At 44.5% G+C, this 11,917-nt stretch overlaps 1 protein-coding gene across 1 annotated transcript in view; it reads right to left on the reverse strand.

Annotated features, from left to right (window-relative positions):
* Positions 1-11,917, reverse strand: part of CUNH4orf45 (chromosome unknown C4orf45 homolog) — a 142,993-nt gene that overhangs the window by 130,613 nt on the left and 463 nt on the right. The window contains exons 2-3 of the mRNA XM_029235885.1: positions 11,412-11,555; positions 9,027-9,172 (exon numbers count right to left, since the gene is read on the reverse strand). The gene's annotated coding sequence lies outside the window, so the exon portion shown is untranslated. The remainder of the gene's footprint in view (positions 1-9,026; positions 9,173-11,411; positions 11,556-11,917) is intronic.

The following is an 11,917-nucleotide window of genomic DNA, read 5'->3' on the forward strand; positions in this document are numbered from 1 at the left end:
ATACAATCGATTTGCCTTTTTCAAAGATCCTTCTGTGCAAAGGCCCAGGCAGTTTCTAACAGGAGGGGAGCCAGCCAGGGGGAAGAGCCAGGCACTGGCTGGGTACCCACCGAAAGATGGGGCCCGCATTTTGGAGGCAGCTGCGGGGTAAAGGGGTCCTACCCTTGCCTGCCTTCTCTATACAGCTTATGGTCCTTCTTTCAACATGACTAATTGTAATGTCTTTTCATCATTCTCATAAAAAGCATCATGGCAACATGTTCTTTTAAAACATGTTGAACAGGTATCACTTTTGCAAATGGTGCTAGGAAAGCAATAGATTCCTCTGCTAATTGCATGGGAATACTCTGAAATTCCCATGCTGCTCCTTCAGAGGCATGGTGTGTGTGTGTGCGTGTGCGTGTGCGTGTGTGTGTGTGCACAGCGGGGGGAGGAATCGGAGACAGGAGATAAGGCTCGGGGGAAAGAGTGCCCAGACTAGGTCAATGGCAGTAGAGGGGCAGGGAGGATTGCATTGCGATTCAACATAATTTAATGAGTGAGTCGACATTTTTTTTTTTTTTTTTGGCCACACCATGCGGCTTGTGAGATCTTAGTTCCCTGACCAGGGATAGAACCCACTGCTTAGCAGTGAAAGCATGGAGTCCTAACCACTGGACTGCCAGGGAATTCCCTGATTCAACATAATTTTAAGGATTGAACTCAGGGACTGAAAGTCAGAAAGTGAGTCAAAGATGATGCCTGGTTTTGCCTGAGCAACTAGGTGTAAGGTTATGTCATCCTCCAAGATACGGATACACCTGGAGATTTCAGAGGAAAGATATTGAGTTTGAATTTGAACGTGTCAATTTTGCATATGGGTGCCCAATTCGTTGAAAAGGCCCCTTTCCCCATGGAATTACCTTTGCCCCTTTGTCAAAAATCAGTTGATTATACTTCTGCAGGTCTATTTCCGGTTTTTCTATTGTGTTCCATTGGTCTATGTGTCTATCCTTCGCCTTGATGAATGTTGTTTTATAGTAAGTCTTAAAACTGGGTAAGGTGAGTCCTTCAACTTTGGTCATTTTTTATCAGAAGTGTTTTGCTTTTCCATGTGAATTTTGGAATCAGACTGTCAATACCTACATAAAAGTTTGCTGAGATTTTGACTGGCATTGCACGGATTCAATAAAATAAGTGGGGAAACACTGACATCTTAAGACTGAGTCTTCTGATTTATGAACATGGTATTCCTCCCTATTTTACTTAGACATTTTCGATTTCTTGTATCAGAGTTTTTGCAGTTTTCTGCATACAGCTCTGGTATGTAGCCCTAAGTACTTCGTTTGTTTTTACTGGCCATGCCTATTCTGAGGTATCTGTGTACATCTTTATGCAGATGTCCTGTGGGCAAGCCTGGACGTCTGGGGCATTGTCTGGGTTGGAATTCAGGTTTGGTATCATCACATTTGTCATGAATGTCACATTTCCCAGGGACAGAAGAAATAGGGCTGAGGACTAAAAGTCATCTTAATTACTATCAAATGGTTAATTCTGGTTCTTGTTCTAAGTTTAAGAAGTAAACCAAGGAAGATCTGAGAACCCCGCAATGAGGGCTGAACACGTGTGCTTCGGCGCCAGAGAGCATGTGTTTAGCTCCTGGCTCGGGGACCTCAAGTCTCAGCTCCACCTAATTGTAAAGCATGTACAGTAACAGTGGCCACCTCATAGGGTCATTGGAAAATTGATTACGACGGTGCATCTGGAGGACACAGAACAGTGCTTGGCATGGCGAGCACTCAATACCTGTCAGCCACTGTTATTAGTCACATAAGTGAATTGCCAGGAGCTCATCTGGGGAAATCCCTTGGAAAAAACTTAATGGTCCTTGAGAGTCCTGGCATTGTTCGGTAATGACTATTGATCTTCACAAGAAAAGATGGGATTCACTGCTTGTGTTAATTTTTCTTGCACAATATACGCCCAGGACTCAGTGCCCCCCTCCCGAGGGTGAACTGAATATGAGAAAGAATATATAGCATCTGAAATTCCCTGCTGAAAAGCTCTTTGTTTAGAAACCAGGGCTGCTAGTGCCTTTTGATTCGTGTTTCCAACATTTCCCAAATTAAGCATGAGAGTTGTGACTGGATATTGCCATGGACTCTTTCTGACACAATTTCTGGACAATTTCTTTCTGAAACAAAACGAGGAAGGTGGTCAGCACTCATATCCTACTTCCTATCCCTCCCTACCACCAGTGGTTGCCTAGCCTTGTTCACAGAGGTTACTGACCCGGTTTAGCCTGTCTCCAGCTTTGCATGAGTTGGCCCAACCCTGGACCCAGAATCCTTCAAAAGAATCCCACTTCTGGAAATCGTGTAGTGACAACTGGATGGTGTGGACATTGTTTGGCACTTTGTTTGACCAGGGGTAGGGGTGGGGAGGAAGAATTGAAACCCTTTCAGAAAGTCTTTATTTTCTCCAATTCCCATTTCATTGTGTTTAAAAGAAAGGTCAAAGGAATATCTTGGCCAGCAAAAGGAATGCACCCTAATATTGACAGGTCCCAGGAAAGAGACTCACAGCGAAATTTGCATCTGACATAGTAGCGTAGACCGCAGATGTTTTAATCACACAAAGAGTTAAACAGGTGCTCTGCTGAGATCTCTGGTAGAATTACTGTCGGGAGAAAACCAATTGGCCTAGGACCCAGGGTCAGTGCTGCTGCTAGTATCTGTTCTGAAAATTCTGCAGTGCTTTTGTGTTCACAAATTGCCATAGATGTTGATGTGTGTGTGTCTGTGTGTGTGTGTGTGTGTGTTTAAAATCACCATAAAGATAAATGGGTGGAAGAAATGCTTCAAGTTAAGTTTGCACAGATTCTGCTCGGTTACCAGCTTGTAACCCTGCCGCTAACCTTGGGCGGAGACCATGGAGAGCTCCTGGAGCATCGTTCTTTGGCCCATGATGGGCCAGGTAAGGCACAGATTGATGTGATCTGAAAATTTGTTTAAAATATGCGAATTGCAACTGTCACAAACATACCACTTGGGAATGTAAATTGGTGGAGCCACTATGGAAAACAGTATGGAGGTTCCTTAAAAAAATAATAATAGGGGTTTCCTGGTGGTGCAGTGGTTAAGAATCCGCCTGCCAATGCAGGGGACATGGGTTTGAGCCCTGGTCCGGGAAGATCCCACGTGCTGCGGAGCGACTAAGCCCGTGCACCACAACTACAGAGCCTGTGCTTTAGAGCCCGCGAGCCACAACTACTGAGCCCACATGCCGCAACTACTGAAGCCCACGCACCTAGAGCCCGTGCTCCGCAACAAGAGAAGACACTGCAATGAAAAGCCCATGCACCGCAACGAAGAGTAGCCCCTGCTCGCTGCAACTAGAGAAAGCCCGCGTGCAGCAAGGAAGACCCAACACAGCCGAAAATAAATAAATAAAATAAATAAATTTATATATTAAAAAAACTAATAATAGAGCTACCATATGATACTGCAATCCTACTCCTGGGAATATATCAGGAGAAAACTATAATTCAAAAAGAAACATGCACCCCAATACTTATAGCAGCACTATTCACAATAGCCAAGACATGAAAGCAACATAAATGCCCATCAACAGATGAATGCATAAAGAAGATGTGGTACATATACACAATGGGATATTACTCAGCCACAAAAAGAATGAAATAATGCCATTTGCAGCAACATGGATGGACCTAGAGATTATCATATTAAGTGAAGTAAGTCAGACAAAGACAAATACCATATGGTATCACTTATATGTGGAATCTAAAATAAGGTACAAATGAACGTATCTACAAAACAGACTCACAGACGTAGAGAACAGACTTGTGGTTGCCAAGGGGGAGGGGGTGGGGGACTTGGAGTTTGGGATTAGCAGATGTAAACTATTATATATAGAATGGATAAACAACAAGGTCCTACTGTATAGCACAGGGAACTATGTTCAGTATCCTGTGATAAACCATAGTGGAAAAGAATATGTATATGTATAACTGAATCACTTTGCTGTACAGCAGAAATTAACACATTGTAAATCAACTATACTTCAATAAAATACATTAAAAAAACATACCACTGTGAATTTTAATCTGTAATTAAATAGGATCTCTGGTTCATTTAATTTTTTTATACATATTTTTTAGATTTAGTCATTGGAGTGCTAGGTGCAGATTTACACATGTTCATATTTGGAATCAATAATTCTGACACAAAAATGGGACAATAAAAAAATGGGACAATAACACACAGATTAGTAGATGGCAATCATCCCTTGCTTTTTGAAATGGGCATAAACCTGGCAATAGATTCAATATTTGTAAGAGTCAATTCTGGTTTTTCATTTATTTGATAAAAGCAGAGATGCCATCAGACTTGGGTTTGATGCATCTGAGAAGCAGCTCCTATTCTGCCCTGTGGAGCGCGGAAGACTTTCTTTCTGGAGACAGCAGCCCTGCCTAGCTCTGCCAGCACTCTTAGCCTTGTGAAAATACTGATCATCCCCAGCTAGGAACCACTGCCCCAGGTAAAACATTATTTACCTTTGAGGCTCTGGGCTACTTGCTATAAGTAATTAAAGTTTATTTACTAAAATAGACTAAATAAAAGAACTATCTCTAAGTTCAAAATTCTGTATGTAAAGTCAATTAGGTCAATATATTTTTAACCTAAAATCTTTCTTTCCTAGAAATTTGAAGGGCCATATAAATATTCTTTGACTAAAGCTATTCCTTTAAGGGGAAGGGAGAGATGAGAAAGAGTATTTACTTTTTAAATTAAAAAAAAATTGTTTTTTGGCTGGACCGCACAGCTTGTACGTGGGGTCTCAGTTTCCCGACCAGGGATTGAACCCAGGCCCTCGGCAGTGAGAGTGCAGAGTCCTAACCACTGGGCCACCAGGGAATTCCTGAATATTTACTTTTATAAATCCTGTTTTGAGTCATTGTCATAGTAATCTAGCAAGGAAGATATTTTTAAACTATATTTTACAAAGGTAGAAACTAACGTTCAGAGAGGTTAAGCTCTTTCCTCAAGGTCACAGAGCTCATGTCTATCAGAAAAGGCTTTCAAATTCAAGGTTGTGTGATAGTAGATTCTAAGGTTTTCCCACTATATCATATATTCCACTCTGCCCTTATAAAGCTGCATTTTATTGACTCCACTGGGAAAAAGATGACATTTTTTCCCCCTGCAGCAACGTGATAAAGTTCTGTTAGTCCAATCACTTCTATGCTATCTTCTGTGTCAACAGCCCCGTCCCTGACGCACCCAACCAGGTGTGGGTGGAGTACTCTGAGTTTACTCGGTCTTTACCCTGACTTAATTACCTTTGGATTCTTACAGACAGCTATGATGCCACAGGCTCATTCCTCGTAGGTGAGGTAAGCATGAGACGGAACCAAACTCATTCTTAAATGTCTTACCAGCACTTATCACTGGTCATACTTATGTGATAAGTAAAATGTTCATATAAGAAGAACACTGAGGATGGGCAGGGCCGTCGTGATGTGCCTCTCCAGGGCTCGGAAGGTTCTCTTCTGAGCTATAGCTCACCTATTATCTTTACTGCTTCTTGTATCAGATCCCAGCCAATGGTCAGAGTTTTTTTGCTTTTAGTTTTGTCTTGTTTTTTGCCATTTACTGGTGCTTTCCTCTTTCAGGTCTCTAACTTGATATATCTTCATATTGAAGGTTTCCTCCTTCAACCCCCATAAAGGCAATGTGCTCCCCGCTCCCCCCTCCCCCCTCCGGACTTCCCTCCTTTAAATTTTTGTGTTGCGAAATAACGCACCTTCTGATAGTTAAAACTAACACACAATGCAACAAAATAGCCTCCTTTTCCAAACGGGCCCTTAGTGCATGTTTCCCACGCCCTTGTTTGCCCTTCACTTCCTTTGCCTAATTTAGATTTGCAAGCTCAACACACAGACTCTCTGTCTTTGTTTATGTACATATGGTGTCTAGCACTAGTCTTGGGTTTAACAAATATTAAATAATCATGACTTCAGAATGATTGTTAGTATTGGTGTTTAAAAAAATCACAGCTGGTCAAGAATACTGCTTTTTCCGCCCCCCCGCCTCACAGACCTTATCTGATTTTGCAGCTCTTATAGCAGACAGCTGTATTATAGCACACTTGCTTTCCCCTTGAACACCACTTGGAGACCAGAGCTGGTGATAATTGTAGCTGCTTTTCTTCATTGGAACACATTTACGAATTCTGCACTGCATACCGGTGTGTTTGTGGATGTAACTTCAGTTGTATGCAACCACCTTAACATAACTGGAGAAACCCAGATACAATTTTATACAATGTTCCATTGTGCATGTTTGAAATGGAAGGTTTTTTTTTTCTCTCTGCATAATTAATTTAAGCATTCATGATATCCAGCATGGGCTTTTAAAATCTATGCATTAAACACTCATTGACTGTGTAGTGGCAATTACATTGTTAGGTTTTGAACTGAAGTCCTTAATTTTACCTATTTTCAGGCTTAAAAAAAACAAACAAAACAAACAAAAACACCCTGAATCTGCATACTTTACCTAAACCCTTTTAGAGGTCTCCTTAAAATTGGCAGACTGATTTTGCACTACAGTTCCACAGGGCGATTCATAAAAATAAATGCCAAACACTAGGCAACAACAGAAGGAACTGACAGTGGATCAAAAGTTTAACAACGCATGTCCTTTAAGAAATGTCAGCATCAGCTTTCTCACCATCAGGAAATAAAGAAGGCTGTGCTTTCCCACTGGTCCAATGGTTCAAATGCAAACACATCAGCAGAAGAAAGTGGTTATGTCAGGGTGCAGGATGCAATCGTGTAACCGGATAAAACAGTTTTATTTGTTAGCTCGAATATATATTTCTGACTTATATTTTTATTTAATTTTGTGGCCAAGGCAGAACCAAGGTCATAATATTGATAAATTAGGAAAAAATGGTTTCTTCTTTTAGAATCAAGTCCAAAATATCTACACATCGAGATTTAGCATCGTTCTTACTCATGTGACAACATCCTCAGCTCTGAATTTATTAGGATTCCTATAAAATCAAACCTAAGAGTCTGAGTCTAATTGTGTATTCGATACACTTCATCTAACTTGTTTCATGAGCTCTCTGCTATGTATACACTGTCTCTCCCTGGGCTCTGTAACTGTATTCTCCACCAGGGACTCCGGAATGCTATTTGCAGGTAGATACAATATTTCCTAGTGGAGTGTGCTCTGTTGAAAGCGATACAGTGTCTAAACTATAGCCTTCCACTCTCCTGAGAGTCAAGTAACTGCAAAACAATGTGCATAAAAACTGTCTGGGAGGAGCCCGATTCATGGGAGGAACACCTTTACTAGAACTCCACCCCTCTCAGCTCTAAACCTTGCTTTCAGACAGTTGTAACAGCTGGACAAGATGGTAACGAGAGGGATCTCTTGTCTTAGAACAGCGCAGATTGTTCTCAGACAAGAGATCCTAGTGCCCTGGCCATTCTCCTAGATGAGGTGAGTAAATGAGGCAAATGCCTGGCACACAGAGTCAGCTCCCACAAGGCCAGGAAACGGAGCACGCTTGTCTTATCCACCATTGGTACTCCAAACATAGAGATCAGCACCTAGTAGACAGCATGCAATAAATATCAATATTTATTGACTGAACAGTGAACGTTCAAGGCGTTTTTTTGAACAAAATGACTATAGATAGATAGATGTAGATGTATCAGTATTACTCTTATGTTGTAGCTGGACCCATAGGAATTAAAAAAAAAAATCTACTCACTTTAAAAGATGACTGTAAACACCTAACCTATATAATATATTTAGAGATGTATTAATATTAGGTTTTACTGTTGGAATCATCAAGGCTTTTTGAAGTTACAAGTCGAATGGTATTAAGGCCAGAACTTGAAATGCATTTCTAGACTTAAAACACAGTGTTCTGTCTCTCTATCCCCTAATGACTTTCTAGGTAATATGATGGTTGTAGAAACAGAACAAAGAAGCTGTCATCTTTATACGTGCCTTTATGAAGCAGCATAATAAATGGCTTACTTTATGGTTATTGGAGCAGTTTGGTTTAGGCTAACTGGCAAACTGGCAGGTCTATGTCTAATTCTGTCACCCATGGTATACACAGCATACTGTTGGTGCTCAAATGTTAATAAAAAAATAACAAATTAAAAAAAATCTACTCACTTTAAAAGATGACTGTAAACACCTAAGCTATATATTTTATTATATAAAATATATTATATAAAATATATAAAACAAAGCAATGCATGCCAAGTATCAGGTGTCCTAGATGCCGAATGGCATTATTAACGTACTTACATAAGTAATTATAAGTAGCGGGAAAGTTAACTTTAACTGAAATTAAATGATAGCTTAGAGGTTGACAGCGAGGTAGTCATTTTGTTGGTGGACAAGACATACTATTAGGCCTCACCTGAGGTCACTGGGGCAATTCAGTATCAGAGCAGAGCACTCAGAAGAGCGAGCTGGGTTTGCATCTGTAAGTCACAGCTTTCTGGCTGTGCGGCCTGGGTGAGTTGAGTTCTTGCCCATTGCCTAGGCTTTGAGGGGCCCTGCTCCGGCTTCACCCTCCCCATGGGACAAGGAATTCCATGCTTTCTGAACACCTTAGGCCCTGGAACTTACTGCCCTGCCACTTCCAGGCCTGACTGTCCAAGGCTGGAGGAATCGCCAGGGGGTAGCTTTTGTGAGGGGTATGGTGCGCAGGCTAGGGTGTCCTCGCGTGTATGAGCCTTTTTGTAATACATGATGGAGCAGAGATGGGAAGAAAATGGGGTGTGAGTTTCAGGCCAGAAGCCAGTAGTCACTGCCACACTGTGTTCCAGTTAATTTATAGCTTTAGGCATTTACGATGGGGTCTACATTAGCTTGCCCTGGGCCCTTCCAAACTTCCAGGCAGGCCTGGAACTAGGGCAAGTCACATAACCTATTTTAGTCTTAGTTACCTCATCTGTAAACAGGAATGATAATAACCGTTCTACTAACCTCAGAGGGTTGGGATGATGAGGACGATCTTAAAAATAACCACCGTTTGTTGAGCACACACCGTGGTTCAAGCGCTTTACAAGTCACTGTCACTTTGCGTGGATTCTCCTGGATCCTCGAAAATCTTCAGGGTATGCCATCTTTATCTGCTTTTAAAAGAAGAGAAAACAGGCTCAGAGAGGTTAAGTTTCTCTCCTAGCCTCCCCTTCCCCAACAGAGATAATGTATGTATCAGTTCCATACACATACAAGGTAGCACTATAGTTATTCATTCATTTACATCACGTTGGGGGGTGCAGCAGTGAACAAAAGGAACAAAAAAATCACTGACGTCGGAAGCTTACATTATGGTGGAGGGACACAATAAATAAATCAAGTAAGTAAAATCCGGCGTATGTCAGATGGTGGTAAGCAAAGCAAGGGAGAGAACTAGGGCATGTGGAGATACAGGGAAAGTGACACTTGAATAAAGACATGAAGGAGGCGAGGGAACACCATTCTAGGTTTGGTTTGGTTTGGTTTTCTGGTGGCCTAGGGGAGTGGGTCACTAATTCAGGTGGCAGCGGAACAGCAGAAGGAAAGGCCATGAGACTGTGGCTTGCTTCCTGTGTTCCAGAAGCAGCATGGAGGCCAGTGTGGCTGGGAAATGAGCAGGGGGTAGAATAGTAGGAGATGAGGTCAGAGAGATAAAGGGGGCGGGGGTGGGGAGGGAAGGAGAACCAGTTCTATAGGTCATTTAAACCATGATAAATAAGGACCTTGAAAAAAAAAAAAGTGGTGGGGAGATAATGGACTTTTTGTTGTTGTTGTTTTTTGTTTTGTTTTGTTTTGTTTTTTTTCGGTATGTGGGCCTCTCACTGTTGTGGCCTCTCCCGTTGCGGAGCACAGGCTCCGGACGCGCAGGCTCAGTGGCCATGGCTCACCGGCCCAGCCACTCCGCGGCATGTGGGATCTTCCCGGACCCTGCATCGGCAGGCAGACTCCCAACCACTGCGCCACCAGGGAAGCCCTTTGTTGTTGTTTTTAGCAGAGGAATGACATGAGCTGGAGTGAAAAGACTCACCCCGACTCCCTGGTGCTGGAGGCAAGGGCAGAAAGAGGGAGGCCAGGTAAGTGGTTACTGCAAAGCTCAGGCAAAAGCTGATGCTGGTGTGGACCAAGGTCATGGCCGTTGAGGTGGTGGGTAGAGGTTAGACTCCAGATATGGCACTCTGAAGGTTGAGCTGACAGGTTTACTGAAACCCGGGGTGGGGGGGTTGGTAAGAGAAAGGAAAGAGTCAAGAAAGAAGCCAAGGCTCTTCACCTGGGCAAGGGGTGACAGAGGTAGATGCCATTAGCAGGAATGTGGAAGTCTGTGGCTGGGGCATGTCTGGGGCAGGAGATCTGGAGCCTGGTTTGCGCAGGTGAATTCTGAGATGTCTACCGGGCACCAGATGGAGATGTCAGGTATGTTTTTTCACTTCATTGGATCTGACTTTTCTTCTCCTCTCTCTTCACAGAGCTGTAATGGCACTTATTCAAGGTGGTGGTGGTCTAGGTCACAAAGAATTGGATGCTGGGTTTCAACTAAGGGCTTCGAGAGAAATATGGGGAAGCAGTTGGAGCACAGGGTAACATCAAGGGTCTAGAGAGATAATTTGTAAGATTGTTTCAGGAGGTTCGGCCAGGATGGTCCCATCTCTTGGAAGCCACACAATCTGTTTAATGCCACACAGGTGACTTCGGAACCCTAAAACGTTCGTTCATAACCTATTCCAAGTGTTTACAATAAACTAGATGTCGAAAAAGTTATGTTTGAAAATTTGAAAAGTGTTCAGCGTGGTAGGTCCTCAAAATAGCAATCCTCCTCTGAGTGCGGCCTCCATAGAGACAGCAAAGCACGAACTTGATGCGGGTGGGGAAGGGGAGCCAGATGAAAATCAAGCTCTAGGGGCTTCCCTGGTGGCACAGTGGTTGAGGGTCCGCCTGCCGATGCAGGGGACACGGGTTCGTGCCCCGGTCTGGGAAGATCCCACATGCCGCGGAGCGGCTGGGCCCGTGAGCCATGGCCGCTGAGCCTGCGCGTCCGGAGCCTGTGCTCCGCGACGGGAGAGGCCACAGCAGTGAGAGGCCCGCGTACCCAAAAAAAAAAAATAAAAAATCAAGCTCTAGGACCAGGACTCCAGAGCTGTTCCCGCTGCTTGGCTGGGCTTACACACCTCGACCTGGCTCGCGGGTGGGCGTGTGAGGGGGGAGGACACAGCAGGACTGGTGACATCTTAAAGGGCTCTGTCCTAGTGCCTCTGCACCAAGTGACTCCGGGGTCTGGACGTTTACCCGGCTCGTGCCAAGCCACATCTGCCAGTGTTTCTGCTTATGTCACATAACTTGCTGTCCGGGTCTCACCTTTAAATTTGGAGTGTTCGCCCGTCTGGGGGTGGTGTTTGGTCTAGGGTTGAACTGGCACGTTTCCATCTCCCTCCTTTCTTGGTCATTTAAGTGTCTAAAGGTGCCCTGGTGAGCACGGAAGGCAGGAGAGGAACGCTGTCCCTGCAGAAAGTTAAGGATAAGCCAAATAAATCCCTAGAGGACTGATCGCCTCTGGAGCGACTCGGAGCCAACCCCTGGGTTCAAAACGACTGCCCAGGGTGGCCCAAGCTGCGGGCCGGGCTTCTGTTCCGGGTCGACGTGCCGCCCCGGCGGCCGAGGCGTGGCGCCAGGGGCAGTCTGGAGGGGCGACGCGACGCTGCAGGTCCCCCGGGACGCGCGTGGGGTGTGGGCCGGCGGCGCGGCGTGAGCCGCCAGAGGGGAAGCTGCGCCCTCCGCCCGGCAGCCGGGGCGCGCCGCCTCCCCGGGGCCAGGTGGTGCGGGGCCCCCTTCCAGCCCGGCCCGGGCGCGGCGACCCCCGGGTG

Source organism: Monodon monoceros, unplaced genomic scaffold, assembly GCF_005190385.1.
Source record: "Monodon monoceros isolate NGI ecotype Baffin Bay Population unplaced genomic scaffold, NGI_Narwhal_1 Super_Scaffold_20, whole genome shotgun sequence".
In the NCBI taxonomy this organism is placed as follows: domain Eukaryota; kingdom Metazoa; phylum Chordata; class Mammalia; order Artiodactyla; family Monodontidae; genus Monodon; species Monodon monoceros.